The 21,754-nt window shown below is 42.1% G+C and overlaps 2 protein-coding genes across 3 annotated transcripts in view; one reads left to right on the forward strand and one right to left on the reverse strand.

Annotated features, from left to right (window-relative positions):
• BLVRA (biliverdin reductase A) overlaps positions 1-9,451 on the reverse strand; it is a 36,118-nt gene extending 26,667 nt beyond the window's left edge. Inside the window, exon 1 of one of the 2 annotated variants that reach the window (XM_057365327.1) lies at positions 9,374-9,451. The gene's annotated coding sequence lies outside the window, so the exon portion shown is untranslated. Of the gene's footprint in view, positions 1-4,917; positions 5,035-9,373 lie in introns of those variants that run through there. The other variant, XM_057365326.1, reaches the window with a different exon arrangement.
• A 1,575-nt stretch (positions 9,452-11,026) lies between these two features.
• LOC130573118 (cytochrome c oxidase assembly factor 1 homolog) overlaps positions 11,027-21,754 on the forward strand; it is a 52,916-nt gene continuing 42,188 nt past the window's right edge. The window contains exon 1 of the mRNA XM_057365330.1: positions 11,027-11,105. The gene's annotated coding sequence lies outside the window, so the exon portion shown is untranslated. The remainder of the gene's footprint in view (positions 11,106-21,754) is intronic.

A 21,754-nucleotide genomic window follows, 5' to 3' on the forward strand; every position in this document is an offset into this window, starting at 1 on the left:
CAATAACGTAACAGTGTGGCCAAACAATGGCTTGAGTCAGTCTTACAGATCAAAAGCCATTTGACTACACTTGCTGTAAGGCTGGATGGCTTTTCCTCCTGACGGGTTTTAGATCTGTAGTCTGGAATAGGAACGTTTATTTCAAATAGGCATATAAGCAAAAAATAAGGTCATGTAGGAGGTGAAAATAAAAAATAATAATTATGAGCATGCAGTAACAGAMTGTACTTTGCACTTTTTGTTAGAACAACAGRATGGTTTGGGTTAAAAGGAACCTTTAAAGATCAYCTAGTCCAATCTCCTGGCTGTGAGTGTGATGTTTCCCTTTTTCCAGTCTCTGGGACCTTCACCTGATTGCCATGACTTTTTAAATATGATGGAGAGTGACTTGGCAACTGCATCAGCTCTTCCTGCTCATAATGATAGTCWTGATGAAAAAGGCCATCTGTCAGGACAGTGGTATGAGATCCCACAGGCAAAAAATGAAGAGTCGACAGCTTATTTAGTAGTTATTTAACCAAAAGAAACCSCATGCATTTCCCTGGCACAAATTTGGGCCTTCTTCAAAGATACCAGGCAATTAAGGCAGTGTCCTTGAAAGCCATATCCTTTCTGATGCAGTCTCATCAGAAAAATTTGGCTCAGGGCAGTCAGAGAATTACATGGCTACATTCCCTGCTTGGAAGGCAAGAGGAGAAAGGAAACTCTTACCTACCCTAAAACAAAGGACCAGCCACTTTAAGTCCTGTTTATGTGTTCATATAATACGACTTTTTTTTGTTCTTTTGCTGTGTCTTCATTGTGTCTACATTGTGAATATTATAAGGTCAGGCTGTCACCAGGACCCATTCAAGAAGGACCGGGTTGGAAACACATGGCAGAATACTCTTACTCTTAAACCGTAAGTAGAATCAAGCAAATGACCTATTTATTTTGAAAATATTTATTCAAGAGCCCTCAGTCTTAAGGTCTCATTACAGATACCAGGCATATAAGAACAGGCAGTACATCCTAATTTGTAAATAATGGGCTAAATGCATGGATAGCTATTTCACTTCACTAAGCAAGTAAGTAAATACAAAATAGACTTCAAAAAACCAAAAGTCCAAATGAAAAACACATTTCCTAGAGCAAACATTTTTGCCACTAAAGAATCAAAGCTTTAGAGGAAGACASGAAGCAGGAATTAATTTGCCATCTCCATCCAAATTTTATGCATCTGATTTAATGGCAAGAACAAAAACAAGACAAAAACCCAAACAAACATAACTCTCCCACTTGCACCCTTGATACATTTATATCTTCTCTCACCAAGACTAAACATTAAGCAGAGAAAGATCTCTATCAACATGTTGATCCCACTTCCAGCTGCATACAATTTTGCTATGTCTGAGAAATTATTYTAAAGACATTCTAAAGAAAGCAAATGCATTTTAAAGACAAGTACGAGCAAGCCACCAAAGTCTCTGTGTTCATCACCAAATAACTGACTAATCAGTCTCAGTTGCTAATCTGTGTCAGCCCTGCAAAGGACAGTAAATACTGACTAAGGGCTGCTCTCCCTAGCAACAGAAAGGGTTACAAAGCTTTATCACTTCCAGCACAGCAAAAAAAAAAAAATGTCCATGACGTTTTAACTGGAATGATTGTGGTCTCAACTTTCCCCCTCACATCCTGTACTACTTCTTCTTTTCTATTATTTGGGGATTATTCAATAATCCATGTTCTTTCTGGCAGCTTTCCTCTTTTCCCATTCACAGAACAGAGGTAATGACTAGACAATAAAGATGCCTTTGTACCCACACATTTCACTAAGAGGAAAAGTTAATTAACATGGTAACATTACTTGAGCCATGAGAACAACTTATTTTATTAGCCAGTGCTGTGCAGCCTTTAATTTAGCATTTAGCTTAGTTACTATAACAGGAACATTAGCTGCCCCAAACAGACTCCTTTTAACTGGTTAATAATGGCACACTGAAAAGAAGATTTAAAAAAAAAAAAGAAACTTAAAACAATGTGAGTTGTACAATTGGCAAAGTGGTGGATTGTACTTATCTGAAGGAATGGGATTAGCAAACGTATTTCATTATCTCTCCCAGTCAGGTGTGTTTTCTGCAATGTTTTCTAGTTAGTGCAGTAGATCTCTGTCTGAAATGCAAACATTCGTCTAAGGAACTCTTAAGTTCAGTCACACAAGAAGCCAAAGCTCTTTTTGCTTAGAGAGAAGTGAGGAAACAAGTCAAATGTATATTTATCTTTTAATATAGTTGCACTTATTTTATAAAGTTTTAATATGTAAGTCCAACACTTTGGCTTTTCAGGAATGAGAACATTCATCAATGGCTCACGGCCAGCTCCAGAGGCATGAGAYAGCTCCTCAGCAACCTTTGTTCTCCTAAGTTACAACAGGGCATGGATACATCCAGAGTGGGTTTTAGTTGGTTTTGAGGTTGTTTTTTTTTTTTACTACAGGTTTAAACTGCAAGAGTACCTTTGGCTTTCAGACTGTTTTTCTTTCCTAAACCCAACTGCTTCCCCACTCAGTGAAGCAACCTTTTTAATGCCTTGCTTACTAAGGTGCACTGTGAGTATAATSTAAGTTCTTTTAAGACACTGAGCACTACCTGCAAGTTTCAGAAAGATCTATGGTTGCCTGAAAATYAGAGGTGAAAGTTATCCACAATCCTGCACACCTTGATGTTGCTGTACCGCTGTGTAAAACACCGGAACTCTTCCTCAGGGCGTTATCCTCCCACTAGCACATCCATCCAAATTCTGTTAATGCCTCCACTTCTTCCCAACTTCGGCTTAGTTTTATCTCCTGTTGCCTGATTCTGCGTMCATAGCCAAGGACGACAGAGCAGATAGAGCTTCAATAGACCACAGCAGTGGTAATGGCAAACACCCTCTGAAGCTTCCTACAACATATCTGCACAACACAGAGTGCAATGTTCTCCCTACAAGAAGGATGAAACTGAGGTGACTTTAGTCATCACTAAAAAGCAAAAATGCCAGTGCAGTCCAACCCTGCATCYACTTAAGTACTGAAATCAAGATGGAAAGTGATTCCCGTTTTAATTTGAAAACTAGYCAGTTAGTTTATCTATTTATCTTCACTTGTTTTGACCAGGCCGGTTAATAATCATTGCAGAGAACAGAGTGGTCCTGCTCGGATCTGCTGAGCTCAGTTTTCAAAGCCTGTGGATACAGCAGATATTCTTGATGACAAAAAAAAACAGGTCTGCCCTCTGAGATTTAAAATGAAGTCACTTGGAACTGAAGGTGGTGGTCTTTTTGGCTTGTTGGGTTTGGGCTGTCTTTGCAGGGTAAGGAGCGGGTGTTAAAACATCCAATTAGCACAACAATTGGGAAAATAATGAGGACACTAAGAATAAGAAGTTGAAAACTACAAAGGTTGAGTGTCCTTTTCAGCTCTACAAAATAAACACTGCCACTCCGTTAAGAATAACATACACCATACTTATTGAYTTAAACTCCCGTTGCTCACAAACAGTAACTCAGCTCACCCTCTGAAGAAACTGAGAGATTAGTATTAGAAAAAGTTTTTTGACCATGTGTATGTAAAAGAGTTTCTCGACCATGTGGATGTAAACGCAGGAGGAGGAGTCCAGAGTCATCAGCACTCCAGCACAAGGGAAGTCTCCCGATCCAACAGTAAGAAATTTGAAAATACTTCACAATCAGTTATTATATTAATAACATTTAATTCTTAATAATTATTATCTAAGTTTTTCTTAAGACTTTAACTCTTTCCTATATATGCTGAAAATAATTAAAAATACTAACCCATTGCTCTTTATATTATGAAAATTAAACTTCAAGTTGGATTTACATTATTGAAACAGATTTGTCTTCATTTATTCATTTATCRACACAAATGACAGAAAGATGTTCAAACACTATGTTATTGATTTTTGGCATAGTGTCATTCTGTGTTCACATCTGTAACCAGAGGTCCAGCAGCTGAAAGACTATCCTTACTCCACAAAAATTAAATTGGCAAATCAATGCAAGAAACTGGATTAAAATGATTTCACACAAAATCAGTTCAATAAACTGTTGCCCTAATTAACATTGGTTATTTGTGGTTTTTTAACAAGCTCCAACACAAAAGTTCAGCAGGATGCCAGGGGTTATATAAGGGCTGAACTTGTGTTTCCGGATGCATCCTTTTTCTTTTAGCTATAGACAGGTGATAACTGTGACTAGATCATAAAGTAATTATTAACAGTGTGGATCTGCTTTATACACGGATTCTGTAACCATATCAGAAAACGTTAAGAATAATCTTTCTCCTACCAAAAGTTGTCTGAAATATGGCCCCTCCACGTCCCTTTACAAAAGGAAAACATTCTCATTCTCACTTCAMACATGAGTAAACTGAGGCACAGCCTTGCTTAATGGTCTGCTGTTTCAGAAGGGAGCATCCAACAGCTATAGCAAACACGGACTTTCACAGAATTAAAGGAAACTCAGCACTTCTAAAAAAAAAAATCCAGTTTGTAGGAAAGGCTTTACATGATCTCTCACACTCTTACTATGCAGTGCCCTGGGCACTCGAGGATGCTGCTTGGCTACTTCCACATCATTTACAGGCTAGTACTAGTACTATGCTTCACTGCAACCTGGACTCTATTCCAAATAAAGGGCTTTTCCTTTCATTTCCTTTCTCTCTCTTGCCCCCTCCCCAAGTGCTGGCCCGTCCCCTCTGATGTGGAGGGTGTCTCTGGAGCAGCCAAGACAACGTGACTCGAAGGACTCCCCCAATCCTCCACAATCAGGGGGGAAAGCAGGCGGCAAGCAATCCCAGGGAGGGAGCCGGGCGACAGAAAACGAAAGCCCTGCTTCCAAATCCTAATTACAGCTAGCAGGGATTAAGTAATAGCCACTAACCTCTTCAGATCACAGAGGAGAGACGTGTCCTCTTTAATTCTCCCCCGATCCCTGCAGCTCCTCCTTACACAACGCTCCGCAGCTCCGGCATATCACCTCCCGCACGCCCTATCGGAGTCGCGCAGGCAACACCCCCTCGGCCGGGAATCCAATAAGGCACTGCAGGGGCGGGCTGAAGCCAGAGGAAGCTGGAGCCGGCTCTGAGGCGGGGAGCTTTCGCCCGGAAAATGGCCTGGAAGCTGCACATGGCTAGCAAGGGGCTGGCACCTCCCTGGGGACCTCGGCAAGACGCCCCGGTTAAGCCCAGGCAGTGGTCACTCTGACGGAGGATTTCTAAAATGGTAAACTACTTATCAGTGAATCTCGTTTATACCCTTAATATGCCTCAGTAGCTGCAGCCGCAGAAAAAGAATAGGAAAAAAAGGAGGAATTTAGGATTATATATCTATTGAAATCAGTCGCAATGGAATGCTGAACTGACTGACCACAAGCATGCTTGACAGAACACCCGAGATAGGGCCAAAAGGAGGAACGAACAGGAGCAACTCATCAGTCTAAAGCGCCAGCTGAGTAAAAGGTGATTTTGGCAGGGGGAGACTGAAAACACTGACTCACAGACCACTGAGTCTAGAAACACTCTGACTCAAGAGGAGGAAGAGACTAAGGATTCGGACTAATTAACATAAGTGAGAGAATCACTTAACCAGTAGTTAAGTAGTTCCCTTTTTCTGGARTGATTTCAGGAATATTCTGAGTTCAATGGGATCAAGATGTCCAACACTGAAGTGAATGGCTAATACAGGAATTGAGCCTACAACCTTGGTGTTCTTAGCACCATGCTCTAACCAAACTGAGCTAAGAAGATATAATACTAATTAATGAGAAAACTATGTAACTTATAATAATGAATACTGATATTTTTGTTGCTAAAACATATAAATAAAGTTTTGATGATCAGTGGGCTAGCCTTTTGTGTGTTACCACCTAGGTCCTTGTYTTGTACAAACTAGAATAAATAAATGGAGATTCCTCTCCTTGGTGTCTAAATTGGCATTGCACACCACGTAATGAGTCCACATTAGGGAAAACAACCCCAGCCARGCACTTCCAGAGCCCACTCACACAATGGTTTGCAGACACTGGTACATCAGCAGTGCTTGTGTCTGCCCAGTTGCAGCCGTAGGGTTTACATTGCAAGATTAGTCTGTGCTCTGGAAATTGGGAGTTTCAAAAGTGCCAAGAGGGAAAGAAACCATTACGTGCCTGACTTTGCCCAAGCAGGAAGCATGCAGAGAAGCAGCCGCTAGGACAGCCCAGCCCAAGCTCTTACTCAAGACTATTTGCCTCCCTTTCTACTGGGATTGCTTCCTGGCAGAAAACATACTGTGCTTAAGAACTAGTTTTTTCTAGGGGAGACACCTTTTACCCAGATCTTACTCCCAGCCTCTTGCCATTTCTTATCTACATGCAACAGGACTTTCAGCTGCTTCTTTCAGGGCTTGGAAGATAAAAGCTTGTGAGGGTACAGCTGTTTCCCCCCAGGCCAGCAGTTTCTGCAATGAACAACGTATAAAATGAGGATGGTCTGAATTCCACAGATCTTTCTACACCATGCTGATGGTGAGCATTTATACAGTGAGTGCACTACATACACACCTAAATCTGTGTTACATTGGGATTACAGGTACAAAGGATCAAATTCTGTATCTCAAGCATAAAGWAGAAATACCTCTGGATAACCATTTTTTGTTTTTCACACAAGTGTAATCATGTCAACCTGTTTCTGGTAAATCTTGTGTGCTGTGTAAAGTAGTCACACCAGAAGAAGCCCTTCTTCCTATAGAAATTAAAAATTGAATGCATCTCTGGATTCCTTAAATTCTTTATTCTTAAATTCTTCATTCTAAAATTCTGCAGATTGGGATTTTGAGAGTGACACACCCTTCTTTCAATATTTTTTCATTTCGGACTTGTTAACTTCCTCATCAGAAAGATTACAGGAACTCATTTAGCCTCCTCCCAGTTTTGTTTTTTTTTTTTTTTTTTTTTTTTTTTTTTTTTGCCGGAGTCACATTTTCTGAACCAGTTATGAAATTTTAAGTATTGCAAAACTTCCGTGGTCTAATTTAACTTCGACTGCACTTAGGGTTTGTGATGACATTACTATGCTCGTTGTTTCAGATAAGTTATAAGATGCTTCAAAACTAYTTCCATCTCCTCTCAAAGATATTGTATTACCATCGGTTAAAGTACTAATTATGCCTCAGTAGCTTTAATTACAGTTGTTACACAAYAGAAAAAAGGAGCTCCAGAAAGTAACTGAAAAATTATACACAAAACTAATGAGCAGGAAGTTTAAAGTCTGAAGATCTTCAACATATGTGTGGTATTACATAAAAGAGGATTGGCAGACCRGGAGATACAATATTTAAACATATACATCATGAGTTCAACATATGGAACAGTTAATGACTAGCATGTGACTGTGTGATTAGCATAAAATAATGAATCAATTAGCACATGATAGGAAACCAGAATGCATAGCAGAACATGTGAAAGAATGTATATGGGAGTGATTAGAGGCAGATGTAACTAAGAGCCCTTAGATTCAGTAACCATGCTCCTATTTGTATAGCCATGTGATGTACAGGATGTGGGACCTGTTCAATCTCATAACTAATCTTGAAAAAAAACCCAACAAAAATATAAATACTAAAAAAAAAATTAAAAAAACCCAGCTACTGTCCAAATGGATCAGATCCCAAAACCATATGGAAGTGGCACAACATACAGCCAAACACAAGGGCACAACTGCCTCTTTCYACCATACCAGTAGTTAGGTTAGCTTAAATCAATCCTGTACCTACCTGTTGTTTGATTCCTGTATACAGCCTTGAGCTCCCTCTGCCATAGGACTGTTTATTTATTCAGGCAGCTAGATAAAATCCCCAACATTTAAATGAGCTCCAGACCTGGACAAGATGTGGGGGGAGCAGTTCTTCCAGTGGTGTAACGAGATATAGGCTCTGAAAGAGTTATCTGTAGCTGTGAGATGAGGCCAGCATAAGTTGGGTCCCCAGGGTGGTGATAGTGTGCAGGGGAAAATGCCAGCCTGGGAARAGGCAACAGCAAATGTCCCAGCATGGACATAGTAATACTGGTGTCTTACAGCAGCTGTCTCTCTTTGCATATGGAAATAGGAGAGAAAATATCTATAAATAGTAAGTACCTTTCAGTACCAATAAAGCTTCACCAAAAYTGGATGGATATTGCACAGCTTTCATCGCTGGAAAATTACCAGGAAAAAAGGTCAGCAGGGGTAGTTAGGCCAACACAAGCATAGCTGGGAACTGTAGACAAATTTTTGGCATAAAATGTATGAAATAGATTTTCAGAGAGTAAATAGTCATGTAGGAGTCATACCCACTCTGAAGGTAAAGGCAACTGTATCCACCAAGGAAGGCACAGTAGCAGAAAGGCAAGATGGGAGAAAAAAATTAAAAATCCCTGCAGCTTTGCATACAAAATAGTGTCTTAACAGGGCTTTTTAGCAGTGTAATGATGCCCGAAAAAGGCCTGGAAATAAAACCCCATAGACCTGTGTCTACAGAGCATTTGTTTAATGTATTTGTTTATTGCAGTGGTGGTGTAGCACTGGAGGTGAGGGGGATTTCTCCTCATAACGCCCCTGCCTTTGCTTAGAATTGGCAGTTATTTATGCAGTAAGCATGGTGTAACATTACCATTGTCACTACACCCCCCCCATACACCCACTATACGTTCACTACCATATGTGGGCACAGAAATACATATCATAGTTTTACAAGTACGCGTGTGTCATCCTCAATTCGGTGGTCATGGGGGTCTCCTTTCCGCTAGTGTGCCTTCCTCTAATGAGAGACAACCCTCTTCATCATGGTGGACTTTTCACTTTTGTCTTCAGGGCATGMACAGCTGTGATGTTCATGGTTTTTTCTAGTCCTCCAAGTCTTCATTTTCCRTTATTTTGCTGACTGTCTTGTGCCTCTGCCAAGTTCTCATTAGAGCTCTCTACTGTTCCTTGTTACAGCATCTACCTGTCTACTTTCTTCAGAACTTTTTCTGATTTATGCTCCTTGGTRATTCTATGTGTCCACATACTAATCCAGCTGGCTGGATTACATCCAGCAGATACACTGTATGTTGCTAATACCCTATATAAAACTTATAAAAATATAWGAAAAKGCTATTATTGATAATATATTGAAAGCTATTACATTGTATTTTAATAATATGTAATAAGTTATTACATTCTTATATTGATAATGTATAAAAAAAGCTAGAGAAAGTTTGCAATCAATAGGTCTCATAAGCACCTTGTCACTTTGACATAAACCACATGTAACAGTAAGAAGAAGCTGGGCTATTCACTCCCTTTTTTGTCCTGTATTTCCCATTGTCTTTTTTTTGGTCATACCTGCACATCCTTTTGTTCTGCTGATTATCTTTCTACACCATGTTTCTCCCCGCTCTCACCTTCCACAGTTCCAGGGGTGTTGCAAGTCCTAGAAAGCAGATACATTAATTAACTTCAGCTACAACATAGCACCTTCTCACTTGTCATAGACAACTAAGCAATGCAAAATAATGTAATCAGCTCCTGATTGTAGTTGACTGGAAACTGCTAGAAGCCTGCCATGGGAAGAAACAGTTTTATTTGGGAGAATGAAACAGCAGGTAGTAGTATTCCACTAAATCACAACGATAGGGCAAAAGGTGTAAATAAGAAGCTGGAAGCTACTAGGGTAACAGAACAAACTGGCTTGGCAAGAGCCCTGAGAATAATGCCTGACTCAACTCCTCAGCCAGGAAGCACATACAGTAAATATCAAAGTGGGTAGGATGCACTAAGGAACAGCAGCAGAACGTMCTCTGACGTTATTGATACACTCATAATTTAATTTCAGATGAATCAAGACTGCAAGCCAAGGCTCRGGATCATGTAATCCAGCAGTGCTCACACACACACACACACTTTACAAATGCCACAGCCTAAGCACTGAGCTCAGGGACAGTGCTGGACAGCTCACTTAAATAAACTCCAACAGGGACACAGCTTACATGGAACAATGGGGAGGGATAAATCTGGAATGAAGAAGATGAGCTAAAGACAGCAGTGATTAAATTAAATATTAATACCAGTGTGTTGAATCAGATGGCCAGATTAGATCCAGAATTTTCTTTGGGGATTGCTGGACAGACACTGTTCGTTTTTCGATTTTATTTGACTGCACTGACAAAACAAGACTGGTTTCATGGTGTCTCTTGGACCAGGGCTTGTTCTGGAAAAAATAATAATAAAGCACCACAAAAGAGAGCAGAYCTCTGGCAGCAAGCTCAGGTGTGGTCTGGATGACCAGCACGGAGCTGAGGGGATGTGGGTTGTGGGGAAGCCTGGGCAGCAGCACCAGGGGACTGCACTCGTCTCTTCCCTCAATCGCCCGGCAGCCAAGGCCATGGCTGCGGGACACCTGCCACCTCCGGTGACACACAGACTGAGGAAACCCTCAACCCTACCAGTGAGAAGAGGGACCCTCGGAAAATGCTGCTTTTGAGACACAGGCGGTCCCAGTGCCACCGTGAGGTGACACCACATTATAAGAAAGSTAGTGAGCWGTTAGTGTCCAAAGGAGGGCAACAAAGATGGCAAAGGGCAGTGAGGAGAAGCCATTAGAAGGAGTGGATGAGGTCACCTGGTCTGTCCAATCTGKAGACTGAGGAGAAACCTTATCAGAGTCTGCAATTTCCTTATGAAGGGGGAGACAAGCACTGATCTTTTTTCTCTGGTGACAGGACCCGAGGGAATGGCCTGGAGTTATACCGAGGAGGTTTAGGTTGGATATTAGAATAAAGTTCTTCCCCCAGAGGGTGGCTGGGCGCTGGAATAGGCTCCGCAGGGAAGTCGCCGCAGSACCAAGCGTAACAGAATTCAAGAAGCGTATGGACAACGCTCTCAGGCACCGGGACCCTTGGGGTGTGCGGGGCCAGGAGTCGGAGTCGATGGTCCCTGCGGGTCCCTTCCGACCAGAGAGACACTAACACCCTCCCCTCCGCCGTCCGCGCCTCCTCCCGCCATCGCCCCCTGCCGCGCCCCGCCGGCACCGCAACAATGGCGGCCCCCCCGTGAGCCCGACCCGACCGCCGCTGCCGTGAGTGGGGCCGGGCAGCCGAGCCGGGGCGCGGCCAGGGCGGGCCCCGCCGCCGCTCCCGCCGGCACCGCCACACCCGAGCCAGCCCCGCCGCCCCTCCTGGCGGGCTCGGCCGGCGCAAAATGGCGGCGGGGGCGGCCGGGGCCCCGCGGGGGCGGGGAGGGCGCGGGGAGGGTTTGTACCGGGGGAGTCCCGTCGGGGCTCCGGCCACTGCAGGGCCGCCGTGACTGCGGGGAGCGGCGGGTGCCTACAAAGGGGTCAAACCAGGGCCATTGAGCGGTGGCATGGCGGTGAGGGCMGCAGTGCCGTGAGGCGGGCAGAGGGGCGTGCTCCGTGACACCGAGAGTCCGAACTCATTTCCCCTCTGGGCTTGGTAATGGTAATTGCACTTGAGATACATCTCMGCCGTCTTCAGAAGAGGGGTGCGAGGCAAATTTATCTAGCAAGCTACAAAGAAAGCGGAGAAAAAACAGAAGTATGGCTGAAAACATCTCGTTGTTTAGAACAGGCACAGGCCCAAGGTGCCCTGTGCTGTGGGGAACTCGGTGGCAGGAGCACAGCCAGAGGAAATGTGAAGAGGTAGGGAAAACATAAAGTGAGTTGTTTGCGGTAATTCATCCACATGGTTAAGGAACATGGTTAAGGTATAGCTTGTGAAGCGATCGGGTTGTCTTGAGTGTGTTTAACGTTCAAATACTGCAAAGGAAAGGGATTGCTATGTTTCTTTCTCCATAAAAAGTGGAGTATGAGTCTGTTGGAGTAAAAGTGGAGTAAAAGTCCCTGTATGAGTCTGTTCTGATCACTGAAGCAAACAAGATTCCCCTATCCCTTCTTACTGACAAGGCTAGATGCTCGTGCTAACCGGCCTAGTTGGTTTCGCTTTGCTCATTCACATGAACTCTTTAAGTGCAAGAAGAGAGCATGCAACATGAACATGCAACATACGAGTGGCCTGGGTTGCTTCTTTTAGAGCCAGTTTTTGATGAACTGAAGTGTTGGAACAGATTTTTAAAAATCCTAGTCCAGCCTCAAAGGCTGTATGGAGTAATAGCAGACTGCGACAGCAAGGTGGCCCTGTTCCCCCGCCCAGCAGAGCATCGTGCTGTACCTCTTGCATCAGGCTTGGGGATCAGCTGGCTTTTTGAAAGTTGCTTTTTCCAGTGCATCGAAGCTTTCTGGGCGTGGCATGCGCTGCAGATGCACAGTAGGACGGGAAAAGTGGMATGAGGACCCCCGTTCCAGCAGCAACTCCTCAGACCTGCCCTTAAATCCAATGTTAAACTGCATCTACTCTGTTTTGAGTCTAAGCTTTGGCTCAAATTTGAACAGTAAACCGATGTTTCATACTGTGCAGTAGCCCGTGTCAATGGTTCTCAAACTTAACTGGGGGTGTGGTGAAGATGCATGCATGTTGACAGATAACAAAATACTGCCTTTCTGCCTAGAGATCCTTTTGTGCTAGTTAAGACTTGGCAAAAATTGCTGCCCTCATTATCTCAATTTTTTTAAAGTGCTGAAATACCTCAGATCAGCCAAATTCCCTTAAACACAAAGTGCAAAGAAAAGTTATCTTATACAAGCAATGTACCAGTTGTAAAGTTGTTGCCTTTATTCCCCCGAGGAAGAAAGGATTCTCATCAAGAGGGGAGTGAAGAGGCTAGCCAAACCTAATGTGTCATTTTTTTGTTAGATGAGCTTTAACTTAGACTACTGTAAATTGAATGAAAAAATATGGAGAATAGAGATAAGGAGCTTATGGGATTAAAAATAAAAATAAAACCCAAAGCCTTCATTACTATCTTACAGCTTTTTCTAAGTAGTACTTTACKGTTGCAGTTCTGAAATTAATGAAGTGTGCATGGATTATTGCTGAGCGTATTTTATTTCAAAGCTGGTTATTCCCCAGAAGTCAGGGGCTTTGCATGTCTGTTAATACAGTACTTTCCAGGCCACTTTTCTAATACAAACTTCTGGGGTTTGACTCAATGCCAGAGGAGCAAAATAACATCCTTACCTTTGCAGCTGTGACCACAACATAAAATCAAGCAGGAAGAAGAGCTGATGCTGGGGGTTGTTTTCACTACACTTAAGGTGCCTTGAGACTTGGAGCTCACACAAAGAGATGGGCCCACGCACACCCTCCCTAAGCACTGCCTGTYAAGGCACTTGGCCTTTCTTTTATACCTCCCCCAGTTTAGCCAGCACAGGTGAGTGCAGCTTATCTGTTAACCAGTACAGCTTCCTCCATGTGAGCATTGCTGTTACACAGCAGCTTCCCTCGTTTGTTGGTGCTGTCTTTACCCAGTCTGCAGCCCAGCCTTTGGAGCAGCTCTGAGGACGTTTGTTGGCGGGCCAGCTTGTGGTTGTTCTGAGAATTAGGAGGAGGCTCCAGAGACAGGTCTGAAAGCTTGGTATATCAGCTCTAGACAACTTTTGTGTGTAGACCTCTCTGCTTGTCCAACTCCCAGCTCTGCAAGTGCCACTAAAACAAGTCAACAAATGATGTGTGTAAACACCTACCTTGAAAWGCTTGCATATTCATGCAAGTGGGAGGGAAGAGGGGAAAAGAGGCACTTAGGTGGATTTTTCTATTTCTTTGTACTGCTGTTAGTGATTTGGTCTACAGGTTTGAGTTGTGATTTTGCGTAAATGAGGAGGTTTCAGAAAAAGGCTATATCAGTTGTTGGGAGGAGCAGTTACATGACCATCAGGCTAATGTGGGAACTAACCTCTTGAAGTTTTACTTTTTTTCTACTCAGAATATAGAAAATTCTTGAGAGTGTACTTCTGAAAAGWTATCTGATGCASAAGAATACTGGAATATGTTAGTAAAATTTCAARTTATCAGTTCAGTATTACTTCTTAGTCTTTTCCTGTTGTGAGCAACTTGAAAAAACATTGCATTTGTCTTTTAGCATGTTTTAGGGATCCTTTCTGGTATCAAAATGTCTTAAGTGACAGAATACTTTCATCTGCTTTGTTACAGTGGTGTTTTTTTAACAACTGCACAGCAGTAATAGCAGTTGAATTTAACAACCCCAACCCCCTTCCCCCAGGGCAGAGTAATTTGCTTTTCTTGGTGTTTAAGAATTTTCACTAAATGTTTGCATAGCATACCGCCAGCTAAAATACATAGTCCCTGTTTCCAGAATTGTCTCAGAGTACTCTGCATATCCTCAGTACGCAGCAGATAACAGGAGCTTTGGCCTACCTTTCTTACCCTTCCATAAACCAAATAAAAAGTCAGTCCTGCTATTAATTTGATCACTGCACTAAACATAGTAAGCCAAATTATCCATTACATCAAAATGTGTTCTGCCATTATTTTGTTAGGCCTCTAATAGATCAAACTGGAGGCAAGTGAACAGAGAATGTTTTCTTTTTTTTCCTATCTCTAGCTATATCTGCTTTGAAGATTGGCTTTGTAAGCTTTTCCCATTAACTRACAAAGAGATAGAGATCTTGCACATCCCTGTGTGCCTTCTCCAGATGTGGATTATGTTCATTAATGGCAACAGTAATCTCCCAGACTGTCTGACAGGTGTTGATCTGTGCACCAGCAATAGTGCAGATTCTCACTTTGATGATGTTAAGACTGAGAGACAGGAATGTGGGTTTGAAGCAGATTGTCTCCATGTACTGCACTCTGAACATGAACATGAAGTTTTCAGATGGATTACCAGAGGCTGCACCACCACCGAATCCCCAGCACTGTCCACAATTCATAGATGGGAAAGTCCATGAGGGCAGGCAAGAGCTAACCTAGACAAACCACACACACAGAGCCATAGTGGGAACACWGTGCTCAGCACCAGGTATTTTCATTTGCAGACTCATGCTTATTCCTGATATAGACATAGCCAGCAGTAGCCAGCCAGTATTTATAAAAATCTAGTCTAGCATTAAAATAATTTAAATTGACATACTCAATCCYCCAGAAGGAAGACCCATAAGAAATGGGAATATCCATAGGGAAATTTCATTCAACAGAAGTCTAACATAGTCCCAAAGACTTCACACCACTCCTTTTCAGTTTAGGCACTCTACGAGAGCCTCTACAACTGGTTGTATGGTATTGGTGAATGCCACAAATTGAAGGTAAACACAAAGTGATACACCAAGATCTGGACTACTCAAAAAGACATGGTCATCTGAACAACATTCATAAAAATGCAACATGAGAGATCATTCCCTGAGGCTGGGAAATGTACATAGGGTACCTGGGAGGTAGGAAAAAATAGAAAGATACYCCGAATGCAGAGGCATTTGTGGATACAGAGTGACTAAACTGCTGAATGATAGTTCTGTTTGGCAGATTGTAAATACGTAGAAGGAATGCAAGTTCTGCCAGAGATAAAAATTAATAGTTTTGTGTACTGTTCATGGCATAAGAGAACCACAAAAGAAGTTTTAGCATTAAAACCATGCACAGAAACTTAAGTTAAAAGGTTAGAGAAYGGCAAGAACCTACTCTGGAAAGCAGGTGAGATAAGAGTGATTAGAATTCATTAGACAGGCTTAGAGGAAATTCAGATACTTTCCATACAGGTCTGTTTGTTTTTTAGAGTTTGCTGCTGGGCTGCTCTTCAGCTACTGAGGAAAAAAGTATAAGCCGGTAGGAGAAAGACAGGCCTARCCAGGTAACAAGTCAAGAATAATGTAGATGGACACACAATGAGGAAAACAAGCCATGAAATACCTTATTTAGGAGGATGGTGTTTTTTCTTGAGGTCTAAAAATGAGGAACAGTATTATCTCAAAAATCTTTCATGTCTTGTCAACTCRGTGTAGATACCACTAAGTCCTACATACAGCTTTGCTCACTTTGATTTCTGGTATTATTTTCTTCTGGCCCCTCCACAAAATTAATATTGCTTCAAAATATGTAGTTAGCATCTCTTAAGTGGCCTTCCCTATAAGYAGCCATGCCAAGCAATTGACAGAATGATTTTTCCTCTCTACTGCCTGCGCACCATTATCTCCAGCAATTATAAAGGCGGACTTTGGAGAAACATTTGCCATATTTGGTTACTGATTGTCCAGKAGGTATCTTATAACTTAGCATTCTGAGGAATGAGACACAGGCAGGCTGTCTGTTTACAGGAGTGACACAGCACTGTTCTCACATGGCTTAAGTATCACACATTTAACTTCTAGTCAATTAAAGCTTTAGGCTTGAATTTTTGCTTTAGCACCTTAGTATCATCTGCCCTTAGGATCCCAAGARCAGCAACATGATGTAGTTCATACACCAACACATTTTCACTGCTCAGTTTAGGTGGAAAAATGCTGCTGCTTATTCCAGTAGGACTGGAAAGCAACTGTCAGCACTTAGAGCTACAATGTGAGCTGCATGTGAGTTATTAGAGCTGCAGCTATCTGAGCTTATTCTGGCATCCAGGAACATTTCCTTGTACTTTACTGGACACATACATTTGTGGACACAGCTGTACAAGCACTCAGAGAGAAAACTACAAGCCTACGTGCTTCAGAGCCTGCACYACAGTTAAAAACATACAGCATACTAGCACAAGTGAAAGGGAGAGCTGCTATGTGCAACATGATCATTACATCTGGTCTACCAGTTGCATAGACACAAAACTGCTCCACAAGTGTTGGTTTGCTGTAGTACAACATTTCTAYATGTAGTGTGGTTACAGAGCCCACCTTAATAGATGCTTTAGAATAAATAGTACTTCTAAGCTTTCCTGTGCTGTATAGGAGTACATGAAGAAAATGGAAGCCATCACACACCACTTGGAAAAGGGCCCCATATACACCACATAAAAGTCTTCAGTCCTTTTAAAAAAATAAAAATTTGTAGCCTAGAACATTTTCATTTGGTTTCTTACCTAAAGTAGCTGTAGGCTGCTGCTTGAAAGTGACTCTTCTTAATACTAGAAGCTSAAAGGTGCCTTCTCTCAAGTTTTAGTGCCTCTCCCCTGCTACTCTTTAACCTCTCTTCTTTGAGCTTCACAGGGGCAAAGCTTTCAGTTGAATTAACTCTGCTTTATCCAGAAGTGGTGAGGAACATGTTTCTCTGAATAATAATCTTGCTAGGTATGAAGGACTAATGCTTAAAAAAATAGGTTGCCTGAATTTCTGTTACTTTGGGAGTTTGGGGGTTTGTTTGTTTGGTTTGTTTTGGTTTGTTTTTCCAGTTAGAATTCCACAGGCCTCTGARTAAATGAGTTGAACTCCAGGGGTATATACTGTTAAACACAAGACGTTTGTTTCCCATGTTTATTACAAAATCCGCAGTGATCTCCACACAGCTTCTATTTAATTGGAGTTTTGCCACTAACTTAAATTCCAAATTMATTAACAGAATGGAAAGGTTACCTCCAAGTGTGGGATGCAGTAGAAAGTTTAGAAGCTGAGCAGTTGCCTTTACATGGTGAGCATGCCCGAGCTTGATGAGGTTATTTCCTGAACCTAAACTATAAACAAGCAACCGTGCAAAGTTGCAAACSAGCATATGGGATGCATCTGCTGGAAATTATGACAGAAACTAACAATCTTCACCTCACTGAAGTCAGTGATACATTTTCCGTGTACTTGATTGGAGCCAGGATTTTGCTGTAGGTGCTTACAATTTAACTTTGTGGGAATTAATGCACAATGCACAGTTAATACCTCTGAAAAATGTTTTAGCTCCTCTCCCCCCCAGTCTCCCTTCCTCTTTAGGCTGAGATTTAAATTGCTTTCCTAAACCTTTTCCATGTCCATTCCCCCTTTTAAATCAGAAAACTGAATAGATGCCCTTCACCATTCTGCTTGAGCAGCACCAATGGCATTGCTTTTACACTGTGTTAATAATGATGCACAATAGTATGATGTCTTCCATCAGAATGTCAAAGCACTTAACAAATATTAATTAAGTATTGTGTCTCTGTGAGGTATATAAGTAATTAATTTTATAAGCCATTGCCATTTAAAGGAGAGAGAAGGAGGGATTCTCATCTTAGTACATAGCCTCTTACTCATGTACAGTTATTTTCTTCCTGGGTGTCTAGACCTGAAATAAGTTCATTATGCAGCTTTTGTAGTGGCCTCAGTAAYAGGAACATTTGTGAAGCTGAACTGTGAGACACCTGTCATATTTCCATTATGTGAAAGCATGTCCTCTCAAATTCATTGTAAAATGTAATTGTAGTAAATCAAGTCAGTGGAGAAAACAGATGAAGAATTTGAGACTTAAGCTCCAGCCCCACCTTTACTTCATCAGAACAGGTGTTCCTAAACCTCTGGTGTCCTACATTTGGTTTTCTGTGAGTAGCAAGGCACTCATAGATGCTGCAGGCTTCCTTTTCCCAGACACATTTACTCTTTGCACCTGGAAATCACATTTAGGCAGATTTTGAGGGCTTCATAAATTTGTCTGGGCTTTCTGGATGTGTGGTATCTATAGAGAGCAGACATTTCTGAACTGGTTGCTGCATGCCTGCGAATTCTGGATGTCAGCAYTGTGAGCACACACAGCAGCTAGAGGACATGAAGCCCCTCACTGGAGCAGCTCTGTGTATGTGCTGTGCTCTCCAGCCATGCATATGAAGAGCAAAACATCAGGAACAGCAGACTTGATGCAGACACGTTGTGCAGCTATGGAGGCTGTGCAGTCAGCCTCATGCTTTCACGGGGGAACTGCATAGATATTTGCATATTGCTTATACATCCGTGGCTCCTGTGTGTTGCAGATGCTGCATATGCTTAGTTTTWTCTACCCATGAAATCCTCTGGGATTTCTACTGCTCTAGTTTGCACCCTGATATATACACTCCTCCAAAGCAACAGGACCCTTACTTGTTCCGCTTCTCCTTTCAGTTCCCCCTTCCCTTCTAATAACAAGTCCTAGCACTAAGACAGTTCTTCCGTGAGACACCCTCAGACAATCTCAGTTTGCACAGAAGAGAGAGGTGGCAATCCCCAGTTCTTTTTCYCTCCCAGGAGTCCTTGGTCTTGGTAATTCTGCTGCTTACCATGCGCTGGTTCTGACATATGTTGGGTCTCTCCATTTGTCCTATTAGCCCAGAAAAAGAAGCAACAGGAAAGTGGTAGCTTTCTCTAGAATAGTGAGATAAATAGCTGACTAAATGACAGACATAAGGTAGAGGATCAGCAAATTTGCCAATGATACCCAGCTGTGTGGTGGGAGGGAAGGGGTTACACTTGACAGGCTTGAGAGGTGAGCCTGTGTGAACCTCAAGAAGTCCAACAAAGCCGAGTGCAAKWTATGGGTTGCAGATGGRTTGGGGCAATCCCAAGCACAGATAGGCTGGGCAGAAAATGGATTGAGAGCAGCTCTGGGGACAAGGAATTGGGGATATTGGGTGAYRAGAAGCTTGACAYGACCCAATAWGYACTTGCAGCCCAGAAATCCAACCRTGTCCTGRGCTGCATCAAAAGCAACAYGGCCAGCAGGGCAAGGGAGGGGATTCTGCTCCTCTACTCTGCTCTCATGACACCCTACGTAGAGTCCTTTGTCCAACATGAGAAGGACACGGACCTGTTAGAACATATCCAGAGGAGGGCTACAAAGATGCTCAGAGGGCTGGAGYACCTCTCTTGTGAAGACAGGCTGAGAGAGTTGGGGATGTTTTGCCTAGAGARGACTCCAGGGAGACCTTGGAGCAGCCTTTCTGTACCTAAAGGGRACTTAAAAAAAYTGGAGAGAGACTTCTTACAAGTCCTGTGATGATAGGACARGGGGGAATAGTTTTTAACTRAGAGTAGGTTTACATTAGATRTTAGGAAGAAATGCTTTACTGTGAGGATGTTGGAGTGGCTTGTCCAGAGGAATGCCCCATCCCTGAAAGTACTTAAGCCCAGATTGCATGTGTCTTGAGTATCCTGATCTAGTGAGTAGCATGCCTGGTGATGGGGGTTTTGGAATCTAGGTGATCTTTGAAGTSYCTTCCAACCCRAACGATTTCTATGATTCTATGTTCAGGAGTACCAAGCTGTTSCAAGTGCAGCTGGGAGGCTGGCAAAGAGGTTGAGAGACCTGACTTCTCACTTTTTCAAGTGGCTGGTTAGATCATYTTAGCTGCCTGTGAAGTGGTAATTTGATTTGTTTCTTTTACAGAGCAGAGGTCCTACATTGCCTCTTTCTCCCTCCTCCTTGTCATTTACAGTTATGTCATTCAATCTGGGAAAACTGGGGTGGATTCACAGTTTTTTGTCACAACACCGTATTAGACTCATATATTTGGAAGGGTCATCAAGGATTTTCTACATAGTTTTTCTACAGATAATTGCATATAAACTTTCTTCCATATGTTTCTGTGGCCTCACACCAGTTGGGTTTTGTTTTTCATGGCTATTCATACATTGGAGGCTAAAACCATTGCTATAATAATTTTCATAAATTCCTATGATTTTTAAACATGCTTATTCTGATTCTRTGTTATCGTCAGAAAAACTTTGAATCCATTGTCTTGCTCTGTTGAATTAGTTTCAAAATTTTACCTAAGCTACATACACCTCCCATATTGTGTGAAAACTGCTTTGAAATTAAACAGAAATTTGAGAAGKTTCTGTTGGCTGCCTCAGAAAGTGTCAAGCATATGAAATATTCCTTCTACCTCCCCTGAAAAATTGAAAACTAAAGAAATCCTTTCCCCCACCCCCTTACATCCAGCTAGATTTGAATTAGAAAAGCAGAAAATCAAAGCATGATGAAATTATGATTTTTTCCTTCAAAATTGTTTGAGGAATGAGGGAAGACTTAGTAAAGCAGTTTAGACATCCGTCTGCCAAAGTGGTGGAGCTCAGAAGATCAAAAGAACATTCTCATCTGCTTGACACACACACGCCCAGTTCGTTCATTAATGGCATACTTTTAGTGTAGGTTATAACTGTACACATTGTACAACAAAGCAGTGCCATGAAGTCCCCTGTCTCTAGGGAACAGAGGGAGCAGAACAAAAAATTCTGGTTGATTAAAGCATTCTCAGCAGCTGACARCATCCCAAACACTGACGCATTTTATTGTGAACTTTGAAAGGGTGGGAAAAATAACTGCACACCACCATCATCACTTGGTGGTATTGTTCAGAATGAGTGCCCTACKGATAAAATAATACCTGATAAAAGGCGTTCTGGCTTTTAGAAGTCATGCACTCAAAGCATACACCGTGGGAGGGTGTTGTAGTATCAGTGCTCCGTAAAATATACGCAGATTGGTTTGGGGTTACCCACCTGTTTTGGTGATAAAAAGCAAAGGTCTGGATATGTGTGTCTTAAACCAAATATGACCCATTTTAAGTTCTGAAGTAAAAGAGAGTTCATCCTTCCCTGACAGAGGTAAGAGACAAAACCCACTGTGTTTTTCCTGATAYGTATTCCATAGGGTCTCTAGTCTAGAGGCCTAAACTTAACTGAAAAGCAAAAAGCCCATGGCAGGGAGTTTAGAACTGGAGAACCTTTAAGGTCSCTTCCAATGCAAACCATTCTATGAGTCTATTATTTGCTTATTGGTTTTGCAATTTTAGAAAATAGATTTTTTCACCTCTAGTTTAGGAAAATCCCAGTTGTAATGAGGTTAATTGAGCAAATTCCAGATCACACTCATTCCTTGCATGGTAGTGTTGACTTTGTGGTAGAGCACCAGAAACGAATCTGGCCCTTTCTCTCCATGAAAGTGAAAC

Source organism: Malurus melanocephalus, unplaced genomic scaffold (assembly GCF_030028575.1).
Source record: "Malurus melanocephalus ecotype Western Australia unplaced genomic scaffold, MMel_1.1 scaffold_51, whole genome shotgun sequence".
NCBI lineage: Eukaryota > Metazoa > Chordata > Aves > Passeriformes > Maluridae > Malurus > Malurus melanocephalus.